General features: G+C 28.0%; 2 long non-coding RNA genes across 4 annotated transcripts; one reads left to right on the top strand and one right to left on the bottom strand.

Moving 5' to 3' along the window:
* Window positions 1–279: 279 nt before the first annotated feature.
* LOC136983847 (uncharacterized) lies at window positions 280–16,423 on the bottom strand. Its single transcript, XR_010882112.1, has 2 exons — window positions 16,378–16,423; window positions 280–678 (listed from the first exon to the last, which is right to left on the bottom strand). It is a non-coding gene; the product is annotated as an uncharacterized lncRNA (long non-coding RNA).
* LOC136983845 (uncharacterized) lies at window positions 9,148–10,016 on the top strand. Of its 3 annotated transcripts, none has more exons than XR_010882109.1 (3): window positions 9,155–9,394; window positions 9,531–9,863; window positions 9,946–10,016. It is a non-coding gene; the product is annotated as an uncharacterized lncRNA (long non-coding RNA). The 3 variants fall into 3 exon arrangements; XR_010882110.1 differs by having other exon boundaries at window positions 9,156–9,394; window positions 9,570–9,863; XR_010882108.1 differs by having other exon boundaries at window positions 9,148–9,863.
* Window positions 16,424–16,965: the final 542 nt, after the last annotated feature.

Below are 16,965 nucleotides of genomic sequence, written 5' to 3'. Positions count from 1 at the left end.
TTACTTTCATTAATACAGAGAAATCATTTAAATTTTACAATTTAAGTGTGTCCACTTTTTCTTTTAGTTTTTCTAAACTAAGACACAATTCTGCCATTAAGTATAGGAATAAATTTTCACGATGGGTAACGATGTAATTACGATCTAATTTTTGATATTTTATAATGTAACACCAAGAAAGCTGACATTGAAATTCGTCAATGAACTCTTGGTCAAGCTTTTGATAACGGGAAACAAAATTCCAGTTTAGGAAGTCTTGTATTTGACGTAAAGTTGAGGTTTTTAATTGTTGGTATTTTAAGAGTTTTTTAATATCAAATTTATGTACGTAGCCAATAATAAAAGCATCCGAAAGAATTTGGTGTTCGGCTACTTTATTCCAATCAAGATGGTCGAAAAAAGTTGTAAGGAAATGATCATTTAATATCTGATATTGACATATTAAATCCCATTTTGCATAGTTAATATGGTCCATAATAAATGAGGGTAGAAATTTGTAATTTTTCCATATGTGGTCCCAATTTAATTTATTCGCGAATTCCCTAATAAACTCTTCAGATAAATTACGTCGTCGACTAATTGTATCCCAGTGGACATAGTTTTGAAATTGACGAATAACGTTTTCGTCTATGGCCGAAGATGAGAAAGCTTTCCAGTCAATTTGGGGTTGTGTAGCGTCTATAAAGAAATAAAACATTTTATATTATTTGCTGCTTTATTCAAGTACATATTATGTATACATATAAGAGTGTACATTCTTGAGTATAAAATGAGGATTACATATATTACAAAATAATATCAAATATTTAATTTTTGTTACAAGTAGTTATGATCATTATGAGTTCCAAAATTTTCTTTTTTTTCAGATACAGTAATTTCGTCTTGAAAAACTACTTTTTTAGTAATATTATAGTCTTCAGTATCAGAATCAGACAACAGAATTTCTTTACAATCATTAAAATTTATTTTTTGAGAAAAGGTACAGTCGCCAAACCCTTGTTCATTTCTGTCTGTCTCGCTTAATGATTCCATTTCTAAAAATACTGGGTGTGAGATTTTTTCGAAGATAATTTGTGCAATGGCAGTTCCACGTTCAATAACAATATTTTTGGGGCCAAAGTTGTACATCATCACCCCAATATTTCCACGATAGTCGGAATCGATGATGCCTGCATTTATTATTATGTTATCTAGTGACAAAGAAGATTTTGGAGCCAATCTGATATAACATTTATTATTAGGTATTTCGATGGCCAGATCAATAAAAATAATTTTTTGTTCATTCGAGTTTATTTCAAAGCCCTTGACACAAAAAATGTCATATCCTGCTGCTCCCTTTGAAGCTTTAATGGGAATTTTAGCAGCCTCGCTTAATTTTTTAAAATATACAATTTCTAGAAAATAAAATATCTATTATTACATTTATAAACATTAATATTACATTTATATTTTATAAAATATTACATTTCATACAATTACATTTTATGAAATATTTGTTAAATATTGGTAATGTTATTTTATCATTTATTACAAAAAATTTACATTCGTATATTTTATTATTTGGTAATTTTAATGATGCCGCTTTATTACATGTTTGTTTTAAACACGAGTAAGTTTTACTACAAATACTATGTATTATATAACTACATTTTCTTTTGTATACTATTATAAAGCCATATTGTGGAAATGATGAGGAATCTGCAAAATTAAAAGTAAAAATTGTAGTGCCCAAATGATAGTGCATCTATTCCATTATCTAAAATAAATTTTTTATCGTAAAATGGAGAAAGGGAAATTTTATTTTGTAGATATGTTGTTACTATATGATTTTTGCTTTGAATTCCATAATGTTGATGCCTTAATAATTCTGTATTAAACAAAACTTCTTTATATTTATCATGATTAAATGTTTTTACAACAGATTTTTTAATTCCCTTGGCAGTTTTCTTATTTTGTTTATCGAAAATATAGGAATACATTTTTGGTTTCAATGAGCAAAATTCAATTATAGGTTTCGATAATGTTTCATCTTTAAAATATCGTAGTTTACTTTTGTTTGCTTCGTTATATAATTTATGGTTTTTAGGGTAATTACTAAAATCGAAGATATCCGGGAATGATTTAAAATCTTCGTATACATCATTTGTATATATTTGAAGTGTTAGCAAATTCGATTCGGTATATAATAAATGTACGTTTTTGCCATATCTATTTTTAAATATTTTATAAAATGTTTTGTAAATATGCAATTTACTTAATTCTAATATGCAAAAACCAATATAAATTGGTTTGTCTAGAATTAAATTAGGTTTTTTTCATTTTAAAAATAGTAAGGTTATCATTTATAATTTTGAAATTTTCTACAGATGGCTTAGCTAGATATCTGCGATACTGACTTAATGTCATGGCTGCTTTTAAGTTAATACGTTTTCTTACGTTTTGACACGTTTTGTTAAAAAAAACTATTATTCATTAATTTAAAAAATGATTTGTCAAAATCATTAGTCGATTCTTGTCTTTTCTTATTATTAAAATATATATATTTTTTAAGCCATGCACTTTGGGAAAATGCCAATACTCTTTGAATTTTAGTTATTATTAGACCTTCCTCCAGATAAAATTTTAAATTTCTATAATGAATTACATAGTTTGTTTTATCAAAAAGAGTAGGAATTAGTTTTTTATTATTACTATATTTTAAATTTAATTTTTTTAAGACTGTTTTTTGGTAATTGGATAATAAATTGTATGGGATATGTGTGTGTTCAGCAGCGAGTGGCAAATTATCATGTCTGTCATGAATAATTTCAGGATATTTTAAATCAACCTCTAAGATATATCCTATACTATTTTTATTTGATATATTAGGTATGTCTAGAGCATCTATTTCGTCTTTTGTGCAGCCATCAAAAATTATTTACGGGTAAATATGCACTCATTACGAATCCGTAAAGGTTATTCGCATCTATCGACAGAATATAATTATGAGGTTGATTTTTATCATATGTGTTGGGTATTAATGGATTATTTGCTTTTGCAAATCTTTTTCCCACTAAACTTATTCCCCCCCTAATTCCACTTTCAATAAAAAGGTACATATCTAAATCATTAAATAATTGCAATTGGATTTTGGTCATTTTTAACCCTTCATCACGCGCGTGCGCAGTCAAATCGAAATCACGCGCGCTCGGTCAAATCGGCACCAAATTAAAAAATTAATTAATAAAAATTTAGCGTCGAAAAACGGGTATTTTTACTTTAATCCAGTTTATTAATATGTTTGTAATCGAATTCAGTCAAAAAAGTTTTAATTTCATCATAATTTATTGATGATTTTAATTTTTTAATATTAGAAGGTAATTAGCATAAATTACAAAGTGTCGTGTTTCATCTTCGCTCCCGTTCAAGTTTATTGCTCTAGGCACGCGCCGATGTATGTTTTTAGTTCTACTGGTGATTAGGCTTTTATTTCAACCTCGTCCGTTTTGGTTACTGAAGATGGGGAGACGGGCGTCACGTGATCGCTTACCTCACATTTTACCACAGAAATTACCTTACCTTGAAAGTTTTATTTTTTTTTTCGATTTTAATTATTATTAACTATCTTTTTTTGATGGATTCTCATACTTATATGTGTTATGAAGTTGCAGATATTTTTTTTATTAAGTTTTACAAATTTATGTTTTTTTCTTCGATTTTTATATATAAAATATACGAAAATTCAAATATTTATTAAAATTTATCAGAAATGCTGAACTATAAGTACAGTGTGTTTTACAATACTATTGCGAACAGATATCGTCAATTATTTTATAAACATATTTATAATTTTAATTTTTATAAATTATTTAAATTGATGCAACGCGACGCGCTCAGAATCAATTAATTACTGTCGCGCGTTACTAAAGATGGCGATGGGACTCGATTCAATTACTTCTTCATTTCAGATGTTAATTAAAGAGTGTTATTTTAATATAATATTAAATAGTGTATGTTTATTATAATTAATAAATCTATATAGGAATAATATATATTAATTACTGACTGTATTTAAAAAATAAAAAAACGGATCAAAAATATAATAGAAAAAAAAATGTTTATACTACACGAAAATGTTTTTTACATCTATTCTATTAGATCTATAATAATCCTAACGATGGTGGACTTCACGCCGATCTCTGAATAAGCAAGAGACCAGATAATTGACATCCAGGCGTTAAGTGTCGCCTGGATGTCAATTATCTCGTCTCTTGCTTACATCTATTCTACTTTCAATACAAGAGTTATATAAATAATAATTAAGATAAACAGTATAAATTGGTAATACAAATAAAATTATATTATATATTATTTATTTATACATTTAAATATTCATTTCTATTATTCGTTTATACATTTTACATTATACAATGCTAAAACTTTATGTACATCTTGTATTGCAAAAATTATAATTAGCGTGTGCAAAAAAGTTAATTTTTTTATTTTCTAGGTTAGGCATACGGGGTTTCTTTCACTGATTTAGCAGACAGGACCTTTTGGATGCAGTATTCAACAAATGAACAACTTTTATTGATATATATATCAATAAATGTCATTCATTTGTTGGATACTTTATCCAAAAGGTCCTGTTTGCAAATCCGTGAAAGCAAGCCCTTATGCCTAACCCAGAAAATAAAAAAAATACAGAAAAATAGATAATATAAAAAATGAATACGTTCATATAGTGTTAACTTTCTAATTGTGTTCTTCCACTCAGGGAAATGTTGTGATGGTGTCATAAAACTTTAAAAAATAATTAAAAAATACCATTGTAAGAAATTAAATTATTTCCGGTCAAATTTCAGTTTATTAGAAGTAATTCACTTTAAAATAACGCGATTATAAACAAAGAAGCGCGCGCGCCACCGCTGCGGCTATTTTTAGTAACAACGACTGGCGGGAAATTTCAAAATTGAAATCCGCGATAACGCGCGCCATAGTGCCGATTCGGCACCAATAATTAATTAAAAATAACGGAACGCTTTAAGCAAAAAATGAATAGCGCATCATAAAATTGAAGAAAAATTAGACAGGTAATAATTTTTTCAGATTTTTCGGACAATTAGAATTTTTACACGAACTAATTAAAAATCGATTGGTGCGGAATCGGCACTAGGCGCGTGACGAAGGGTTAAACCACAGTTCCATGTTAAATCGGGCGTAGTTATGAAATATACGGGATCCAAATTATAATATGTTAAACTTAATTTTCTGAAATTCTGAAATATATCTGCTAATAATACTGTATCAACATATTGGTATAATTTTAAATAGTCTTTGAAAGTTTTACTATTAAATTTATCCCAAACTAATTGAGCGTGATTGTAATCGTCATCTGTAATATTTTCTCCTAATAATTCATTATAAAAGCATTTTTTTTTTGGGTAGTTGTATTTCATTTAATATTTGCTTATTTTTAAAATAGGAATACGGAAAAATTCCTTTCCTTTTTAATAATTCTCTATATTTGCTGCGACGAAAAAAATGATTAAAAATTGGAAAATTATAATTTGCATTTTTTAAATTGTCAGTCAAAACTGAAAGAGAAGAATTTAAAAACTGAAAACTGTCAATAAATTTAAAATAATCTAATGAAAATGTTGTAAATTTTTCAGAATTTATAGGAATAATTTGATTTTGGAAAATAATTTAGAAGGAATATTTTTAAAAATTAAATGCGAATCATAACCTGAAAAATTGTCCAATATAATAGGGATAAACGTTTTTAGTCGGTAATTTAAATTGCAACAATTATGGGTCTACCCCCGAAAAGGACCTGTCTGATGATCATGATCCATTACACGCAGATCATTATCACCAAATTTTTCTTTACAAATATGACACAAATGTTTAAAATTATTGGAAACAGTATTTAAATTAATTTCAACATTGTGATTTATTTTATCTAACAAATTATTCAGCTGCATTTGAATATCAATTAAAAAATTATTAACAACATTATCTCCACAATAAAAATTAGCATATATTATTTTATCCTCATTTTCAATAATTATAATGGAATAACATATAGGTTTATGAATTTTAACAATTTTAGTACAACTTATTTTAGGGTCTATTTCATCAGAAGATACCTGTTCCAAAATTGATTCAAAATCTGCATATATAGAGATTGCATGAAATAATGACTTTTCATGAGAGTGGAACTTTACAATTGTATTGTCTCCTTTTGTAGTAGATACTTTTTGATATTTATGATTAGAACAAAATTTTATATGGTCACTTAAAGTAGTTTTTCTTTCAAAACCATTTAAACAGAGTTTACAAAATTTTCTTGCTGATGATTTATCAGACATTAGTCTATTAAAATTCTGAATTAAAAAAATGAGATTTATACAATAACAAATTAATTTCTTTTTCAAATTGAAATTTACTTATATAGATTGGATAAATTAATTTCTTTTCATACCCATACACATGAATACTTAGGCAATTATTTTTCTCAAATGTGGGAATATTTTTCACATTTATGGGAAATTTTAAACGGTTTATATTTAAATATTTTAAATATTTTCTATATAAATAAATAGAATTTCTGTTACTACTAGTTGCGGGATATAAATGTGCAACTATACAATATAAAAAACATTGGTTATCTAAGCACTTTATATTTAATACACAACGTTTGAGAACTAGATGTTTTGGAAGAATAATATGGCCGCAGCCGCCAATTTCATTTTTATATATCCCAATATTGACATCTATAAATATAATTTCTTTTAGTATCCACCCCGATCCATATTTTATAAACTCTTCAATATAATTTAGAATTGTATCAAATGCATTTCGTAATTTTTCACCAATCATATATGAGGACAAAATATGCTCAACATGGCTAGAAAAATATACATCTTGATACTCTATAATATCATCTTTTATATTTTAAAAATTTAGTTTTTAAATTAATTAAAAATTTCCTTCTACAAACAAAATTATCATTAACTAAAATATCATAAATATTTGATGTTATTTTTCGAAACAGACAGCTGGATCTATATTTTCTAAAATAAAAGCCCTATAAGTTTTGGCATACCCTCTAAAAGCTTTTTTCCTTAAATTAAACATTCTGATCTAAATGTTCAGTCATTGCATCGAAAGCTTTTTTATATAATTTAAAGTCCTTAACATTGATATTATACTTGTTGGGCGGATAATTCCCTTTCATTTTTGTTAATGATATATACCAAACTGACTTGAATTCGATGACTTCCATTGTTTGATTGTCGCATACTTTTATCTTAAATGGCCGAATTTTTGAACATTTGCCAGTATCTGTAGACAGGTCTAAGTCAAACTTTTGTTTTTTTGATTCATCTTCAACATTTTTAGGTTTTCGACCTCTTTTTTTGCCCACATTCTGTTTCATATTAAAATCAAATTCACATTCTAAATAAATATTATACTTATTAAGTAATTTTAACATTTAAAAATATTTTAAATAAAAATTATAATACTTACCATCAGCAGACAACATGATTCTTTATTTGTTGTATTTGGAAGTCTTGTAGAAGATATTTTTCTCAATCTGGAGCTACTGCTTTTATACAAAAATAATAGGGTGTAGTCAACTGATTTTATCTCAGGCGTGGTCGTGTTTACGAAGGAAATATAATTAATTTTGGGTGTGGCAGTTTTAGAGAGCAGTCAACTATAAATTATACTTACAAAATCTATTGTATTCCAAAAAATGTGTTTACGAAGGAAATATATTTAATTTCGGGTGTGGCAGTTTTAGAAAGCAGTCAACCATAAATTATACTTACAAAATCTATTGTATTCCGGGTGGTTGCAGGAAGTGACCTCGACACTTTTAACAATAGCCATCTAAATTATAATTAAAAAATAGATTGCAGGAAATGACTCGACACTTTTAACAATTGCAACCTAAATTATAATTAAGAAATAGATTGGGCGTGGTTGCCAGGAAGTGACCTCGACACTTTTAACAATAGCTGATCTAAATTATAATTAAGAAATAGATTGCAAAAAATGACTCGACACTTTTAACAATTGGTGAAGAATTGAAAGTGGTTTTATAAGAAAAGAATGTTGGGTGTGTACCGAATTTACAGGGAAAAAACAACACGGGCGTGCACAATATAAGCTGCGATAAACTTAAGAAAAGAACCACATCAAACAAGCGAAATAAACTATACAAATTTCAAAGCAATGGTAAGTATTTAAAATAACATGGTTTATAATTTAGATTTAAACTCTTATATTTAAAATAATTTAAATACTATATTTCATTTAATAGGCAACAGGAGGTGATTTAAATTTGGATGTAACAAGTAGTGATTTCCAAGTAAGTAGTATTTAAAATAATATAGTTTATAATTTAAATTTTTATGATTTTAAATATATTTTATTTAACAGGAAGATAATGTAATTGATATAGATTCCCAAGTAAGTATTTAAAATAATATAGTTTATAATTTAGATTTTAATTTTTATAATTTTAAATATATTTTATTTAACAGCCATCAGGAGATAGTTATAATGATGAGACTGATATGGATGCTCCTGTATGTAGTATTTAAAATAATATAGTTTATAATTTAGATTTTAATTTTTATGATTTTAAATAAATATAGAGTAAAATGGATTTAATTAATCGAAGTGAAGTTGATGCAGTTACTCCTGTATGTAGTATTTAAAATAATATAGTTTATAATTTAGATTTTAATTTTTATTATTTTAAATAAATATAGAGTATAATGGATTTAATTAATCGAAGTGAACTCTTTCGCACACGAAAAAGGGAAAGACAAGAAAGAGAAAGAAATATGGAAAGAAAAAGCGGTATGAGCAGCCAGGGGGAGGAAATTCATAGACTCCTCCTCAACCTCCCCCCCTCCCCTCCAACTCCCCTTTAAAATTACCTATATAATGTTCATTCCACGCATCCGGGAACATTATAAGAAATCCGACTTAAAATGAATTGTAAGTATATTTTTCTTATATATCTTATTTAATTAATAATATAATAAATAGGGAAAATATTTTAGATTTCGGTACTTTGGATTCGGGTGCATTAGATTGGAAAACTTCATATTCAAGATGTGAGTAATAAATATAATATTTAAAAATAATGTATATTTATTTATTTAATTCATATTAATATAAAATAGATTTCAACCCTTGCAATGTATGGAGGGATAATGTCGGAGTAATTATAGACTTTGAAGCTTTCACAATAGATGGCATGGACCTACCGTTTAATACGTTATGCAGACAACTTGGTTTTGTGGCACAAAACTCGAATGAATATCAAAAAATTGAATTTTATAATGAAATAATTACTTTTAAAGATTTAAGTTTTGCTAATAAAAAAAATGTAAGATTTGGCAATTATTTACATGGTTTATATTTAGCATATGAAAAACAATATTTCGGAAATTGGGAAAAAAGTGATAATGTGTGCAAAATTTTATATAATTTATTTTTAAAATATAAATTTTTTTACTATAAAGGAGGAGAAATTGAAAAAAATTACTTGAACTTAACTTCAGAAATATACAATGTGAATATTCCGTATTTTGATCTTGAAGAACGGGGAGTGCCCAAATCTTCAAAAATTCGAGTTCCATGTCCCTATCATACTAAAATATATCCGCATTATTGCCATGCTCCGAAGAACTGGAATATAGAGAGGCCATGTCCTCATCATCATGAAATATACCCGCATATATGTATGCCACCAAATGCGTTATTTTACGGGAAAATTTGCCCATTCCACACCCGGTTTACACAACATTGCAGCTTATGCGATGTTTTTTCGTATAAAGCATTTATGATCGAGCAAGGTAAGTACATTTTATTATTATTATTATTATATAAAAATTGGTAAATATGATTATATATATATTTTTTATTTATTTTGTACAGGTTTCTGGCAATAACTGCATTTTAAATAACTGTATGTTTTTGAAAAATAAAACAATTTTTTATATTTTAAATATTTTTATTCATTGAATTACAACATTGATTATACATTATAGTCGGTGGGCGTGCCAAATATAGATGTTGTTCGGCAAATTTCTTTACAAATTCATCATTATAAAATTTATCAGTTTTACTCAGTTCTTTTAAACATTGGTTTCTATTCATTTTATATAGAAAATACAGACAGAAAAATCCACAATTCATCGAATATAAACTCTGATGAACAATATTATTCCAACAGCAATTTCTGGAATTTCGTTTAACAAATGTAATAATTTTTGGTTTAGTTGGTTTCATTCCATAACTATCGTAGTAAAAACAGGTTTTTCCATCGAAAAATGCGGATACCCAATGACTTCCAGGCTTATTTTTTTCGTCTAGATTAATTATAAATGATTTATATTTACCGATGCAAACGGGTAAATCATCGGATGCGAAAACTCCTCCGAAAGTTCTTTTAATTTTTTGGTCACTGGAGGCCAATTTCCATAACGTAATAGTATTCATTAGTAATCTACAAATACTGTCCTTGAGTGATCAATTTCAAGAGTGTTATTATATTCAAGTAAACAAATAACGTTTACAGTTTCTAATATAGCGGTTGCAAACTTTAATTCAATTGATATGTTTCCTTGTTCGCTTACACTAATATGCGATTCTGATGCCGAACGATCGGGAGAAAGATCAAAAGAATATAAAGTATAGCCATCTTTATAATCCCGGTAGGATATATTTGTAAATTTATGGTGATTAATACATCCTATATCTTCAAATAATGATATAAAATTTCTTGCGTATATGCTATTTGTATAATCGGGCGTGTACGGTTTTGATGGGATCATTTGGTTGTCTTTTAATAGACATATATAATTTAAATTGTAATTTTTAAAATTGAAAGGATTATATTTTACATTTCCATTAAATGCGGTATTAGAAACTAAACCGATAGTCATTCTATAAGGTAATTGCCCAATTACTGCATTTGAGATATTAGTAGACTGTATTCCGCTACTTAAAGTAAAAACTTTTATATCTGCTCTTCGAAATGGCATTTTTATGACACCCGTTTGCAATGCTTTTTCTATGCCTATTTGAACAGATGAACTAACATCTACTTTATTAATTTTTAAAGATGCATTTTTAATAATAATTTTATAGTTATCATTAGATGCCATTAAAGCAAAATTATCCTTAGATCTTTCCAATTTAATTCTTAAATCTACGTTATTAATTAACAATTTAGGTTGATGCGACAAATCAATATGTAATCGTCCTACTAAATCTATTAGTTTACTTTGTTTAGCAACATTAAATCTTTTAGTCAATCCCTCATTATTTTCTTCTATCGAATCCATATATTGTGCAGTATCTTTATAAAATAATGCACTTGTTAAAAATGTTTTTTGAGCATCCTTTGAATAAAATAATAAGGCATCTAAAATCGCCCGATATGGATAATTAACATTTGAAATAATTTGCTTGTCGTTTAGAAAAACAGTACATTGTGAAAACAAACTATTTAAAAAATAATTAACAGGTACAACTTTTTCATCAGCTCCCACATCTGTTCCATCCTTTTTGGCAATTTTTACTTGAACATGCAGATAAATTGAATGTAAGTCGATATAATTTTCACCAGAACCGGATACATAAAATTCAATAGGTGCACGACTGTCAGAAATTGTCGCAATTGGGTGAACTATAACTTCCGATGTACTGTCGATAGCGAGTTGAGTCGAAACGGTACTAAATAAATCCAACTCACTTTTAGTGCAGGGGCACGAATGGGGGTCCATTTTCTCATTCGGTAAATATATCTTGTACTTTCCGTCTTTTATTCTGTGACTGAACTAATCTTCTCAATCGTTTTCTTTTTATACCCGATCCGCTTTGTACTTTTTTAACTATATCATCTTTGATTTCGCTGCCGATATCTTTTAAATGCGCTTTTGTTGACTCTTTAAATGATTTTCCCGCAATTACGTCTGATCCAACACCCGTGGCAAGATTTAATACTTTTCGTCCAAGATATTTTCCAACTTTCCTAAGGATAGGTATAGATTGACGAAATAAATCTCCAAAAAATCCATAACCACGCTGTATTTGGGGCCCTGAAAAATAACCTCTTCCTCCCATTCCCAAACGGTGCCTGAATATTAAATCGGGAGTCAATACGCTACCTCCTGCTTGATTGCAGTAATAATTTATACAAACTTTTGGATCGAGCTTCATTTTGCTGCTCTCAAAGACAAACTAATGCAAACAAATAAAACTATGTTATATTTATAACTGTTTAAAAGATAAAATTAATATTGTTTTTCCTCCAAAAAAAAACAATTTCTTTTCCACCTACAGATCTCAGTTCGATTTCTATAATATCAATATAATTTTTCTTTAACGGAAAATACAAAGGTGTCGGGTAAACTCTATTTATCTGTTCTTCTTTCTCAGTCATAACCGGTATAACTCTTAATAATGGTGCAGTTATATCTCCGACATGATGAGAAGCAATAATATTCGAATAAATAAAAATTTCCGAAATTCCTGCAGACATTTCAATAGGATAGCGACTTATATATTCACCGGGTGGAAATTTTACAGTTGTGAACCCAAGAAAATCTTTTAATTCATTTCCAAATTTTACAGAAATATTCAATGGAACTTTTAAAATAACCTTATTATTTGGTAGTAATGCTAATTTTACATGTTTAAAAATTCCCAGAAATTTTTCAGGAGACGAATATAACCCTATAGGAATAAATATTTTTTCATCTCTATAAGTTTTCTTAATTACTTGTTTTTTTCTATTTTTTTCCACAAAAGTAAAAAATTGTCCAGAGTAATCCTGTGTTGATAATCGAAAATTATAAATTGAACTACCCCTTAATACAATATCTTTGTTGGGTAAATTTAGCATATAAAGTAATTTTGACGAATGATCTACAGTAACATGCAACTCGTGCGCATCTTTTATATTTATATTTACAGTTTGATTATTTTCGTCAAAAATAAATTCAGCTAATTTAGAACCCGTTATTTTAATTATATTTTCATTTATTATATTAATCAATTTCTTCTTATCATCTGTAATGGCAGTTAATGGAATCATATACGATTTATCTGGCAGTAGCTCATCTTTTTCTTTTACAGTTTCTTCAAATGTAACAACGTAATCATTATTGTGATTAGATATATTAAACCAATTTCTTGGAATAATAACTTCTGTAAGTCCAACTCCCCAATTTCCATGTAAATTAATAGGAGGGCTCATTTTCACCATAAAACGAGACTGTGTATTCTCAGGAAACAAGTCCATACTTGCATTACTTATTAACGTTACGAAAAAGTCTGATTGCATCATTTTGTTACCTTTTGTAATTCTTCGGTATAGAACCTTCCTTCTAAAATCTCGTTATGTGTATCTTTTAATACGTAAGTCGGAGGATGCGATAGAAATCGATCGTGAATAACAAATATTTCCTTTGTCCACCCTGGCAGATATCCGCGACTAAATGTTTTACGTATTTTCGAAATTCTAACTAAATCACCAATATTAAATTTAAATTTACTTTTCCTTTTTATATCATATAGCCTGCCAAAAATTGTACCGTAATGCAATGGACCAACTTCAGATGGAGCCATCCCGATACTTCTATGAAAACTATTATTATATCCTTTTACAATATCGTTTAATTTATCAATATATTGATAAGAATTACGATAAGTAAATAATCTATATATTTTATTTCGTAAAGTTTTATTTAATCTCTCAACCACAGAAGCTTTAGTATCTGAATGAGTTGAATAGTGATTAATTTTATATTTTTTAAACAAATTTTTTACTAATCTATTATAAAATTCGGTTCCTTTATCAGTTTGTACATTTTTTGGAATATTTCGTTTAAAAATAATCTGAAATGCCTCCGAAACAGATTTAGGTTTTTTATCCTTTATTGGCACAACGTAACAATATTTACTAAATACATCAATTACTGTTAATAAATATTTTATCCCTTTATTATATCGGGAAAATTGCTTTAACACAATTAAATCAGCCTGCCATAAATCATTAGGATGAAAAGCTTTAGTTTTTCTTCGAGAATATTTAACTCTTACAGGTTTATGTAGAGAATAAACAGATTGAGAAGATAACCATTTTCTGACAGTAGATCTCGATAAATTAGAAGCTTTAACTAGTTTACTCACTCCTCCGAACGATGCCGAAGATTTCGGGTTATAGTATATTGATTTCAATAGTTTCTCCATTCGGGACTCTTCTTCCTCTTTTTCGATGACTTTTTCCACTGGTAAAATACTCTTGGAGAAATTGTAGAAAAAATTTCTTCGGGACTTTCGACTGGCGTCGGTTGATATCTTGGTTTTTCGCCGATTTCGGGTAGAGTTGCCAAACCTTTATTTCCTATCCATTCTCTGGGAACATTTATTTTTCTTACAGCTTCCCAAAAAACGTTAAAGCCCACTGGAGATAACGGCGTTTTTCGATTTCTCATTAAGTGCGAAATTAAATCCACCATATTACTGCCCCCCACGGGGCTGCCACTAACTGTTAATTCACCCTTTGTATTCCATCCGTAATGATTTTGTCTCAATTTATCAATTAAGTGAGGAATATATTTTTGATATAGTTGCGGTACAGATATAGTTATTTGTTTAATAAATGCATCCTCACCATTATCGTCAGCAGAGGGTTTTTCATCGAGCAGTTCTTGATTTTCATCGGACACAACAGATACTCTGACTGGCTCTTTCGGGGCATGGACGGTTCTCTGATATCTCGAAATCAACTGACTTAGTAATTTGACTTTACTATCGTCAGATAAATCAGTACTCTCGAGTAATTCTTCGATATTATTTCCAATTCTTATTTCAGGTTTAATTTTATACGCAGCCAACAATTCGGGAGGAACCAGTGCCATTTGCTTTGCCATTAAATTCTTTTTCCTATTACTTTACCAATTAATCCTCCTGCCATAGACAAAAGTGGTGCCAATAGAAGAGGAAGGAATCCACCAGATTGATTAACCAAAATTTTTTTCTTGGTATTTAAAGGGACTTGTTTTTCACTTAATTTCCTAATTATTTTTTTATATTTTCGTAATTTATGAACATTAGCGGGTATATTTCCCCTCCGCAAATTATCACATATTTCGCACAAAACTTTAACTTGATCGGGAGTGGCCTCTTTCAATATCGCTTTTCGTTGAGAGGGAGTAGTTTTGGCTAAAAATGCTAGCATATGATAATTTTTCTTTACGTTTTTCATTTTATCGGTAAGTATATCCAAACAATACCTTGTTCATCCGGAAAACACGAATCCCGCACCGAAAGTTTCTTGTCCGTTTTGGGATGAAAATCCAATAACAAATAACCAAAATCCTTCTCTGTTGCTTTTTTATATGCATCCATTAAAAAATTACATTTTCCTGCAAAAGCTTGTCTGCCCAAACAACTTACTTGACTTTCATCCCGATTATTTTTAAATAAAATCAAATAATGCGTATTTAATGTTATATCTCTCATAATTCTATTTTTTGGAAACAAATTTTGCATTATCAAGATCACACTTACATTATAATGGTGCGACTCTGTTGTAAACAGAAACGCAGTTTTTGAACCAAGTTCGTGCATCAAATCATCAATTATTACCAAATCCCATCCTTGTACAGATTCAGGTAGGCCATACATAAATGTAATTTCTTTTTCATCTCGAAAAAACGGCAAATATACAGAATAACACCATAAAATTTTCTTAAATGGTTTATCATAAATTTTACAACGAATAATTTTTCTTACTAATGTAGTCTTTCCGCATTGTGACGGTCCAGCAATTATGCAGTTACTTGGATGTTTAAAATACATATCAATCGATTTTATGAACTTTAGTAAATTTATAATGTTTCGATCCACAATTTATCTCTCTAAATATTAATATATTCCTTTTATTCTTTTCAACATAAACTTCCCTCATAACATCTGAACATTCCTCAAACGAATGATATAAGTTGTTACTAACTTCGTTAATTCTACCGTCATCATCAACAATTACAAAACCAAATTTTCCATTACCTTTCCATATTTCTCCGTTAACTTTAAAATAACGCAAAACAATAGGAAAATTATCAGGAATATCGAAAGAAAAATTATTTACCGCAGCAATGCAACTATCAAGTGACTTGTACAAACGGGGAGAAACAGAATAATTTCTGTTACTGTCGTAGGTAATAATAAAACCGTATGCTTCCATGACCGATCCTAGCATTAAAATAAATTCTACAATATCTTAAAATTTAATTTATATCAAAATTCAACCAATCATAAGATAAGTATTAATAAATTATTTGTAAAATTATTTACTTGACAATTTTTGTGATTCGTATGTGTCATTTGACTACTACTTATATGAAACAATCTCCTGATTTGTAAAAGCTGATTACGTGAATTTGTTATCATATTATTGATGACGTGAAATTTGTCGAATATTAAACTTTTATACTAGAGATATGACTATTAGTTCTTTTAAGTATTATATTATTTAATATTTTTAACTTCTAGAATGTCAGAAGTAATATATTTAAATTGTTTTTTTTTTGTGAGAAAGTGGATATGTTGGCATTTATAAGAGTTTTTTGAATGTAATTAATATAATTTTAAGTCTAATTAATGTACTATTTGATAGTATTCTATTTATTCCTGTTTATATGCAAATATTAGTATATTATATTTATTGTAAATTATTTTTATTTCAATTTTAATTTCATTTTTTTAATGGTCTTTTTGTTTGTCGAACTTTCTACAGTGCTGCCAGTCTTCGTACGCTTTTACATTTACGTAAATTCTTTAATATATATTAGATTTATTATAATATATAATTAGTTTATTTAATTAATTGGTAGATATTAGTAGTAAATAAATTACACATTTTTAGCTATATTATAATTTTTA

This window comes from Centruroides vittatus, unplaced genomic scaffold, assembly GCF_030686945.1.
Source record: "Centruroides vittatus isolate TY-2023 unplaced genomic scaffold, ASM3068694v2 contig_89, whole genome shotgun sequence".
Classification (NCBI taxonomy): Eukaryota; Metazoa; Arthropoda; class Arachnida; order Scorpiones; family Buthidae; genus Centruroides; species Centruroides vittatus.
The sequence above is the reverse complement of the archived record's forward strand: the minus strand, read 5'-3'. Positions and strand labels throughout refer to the sequence as shown.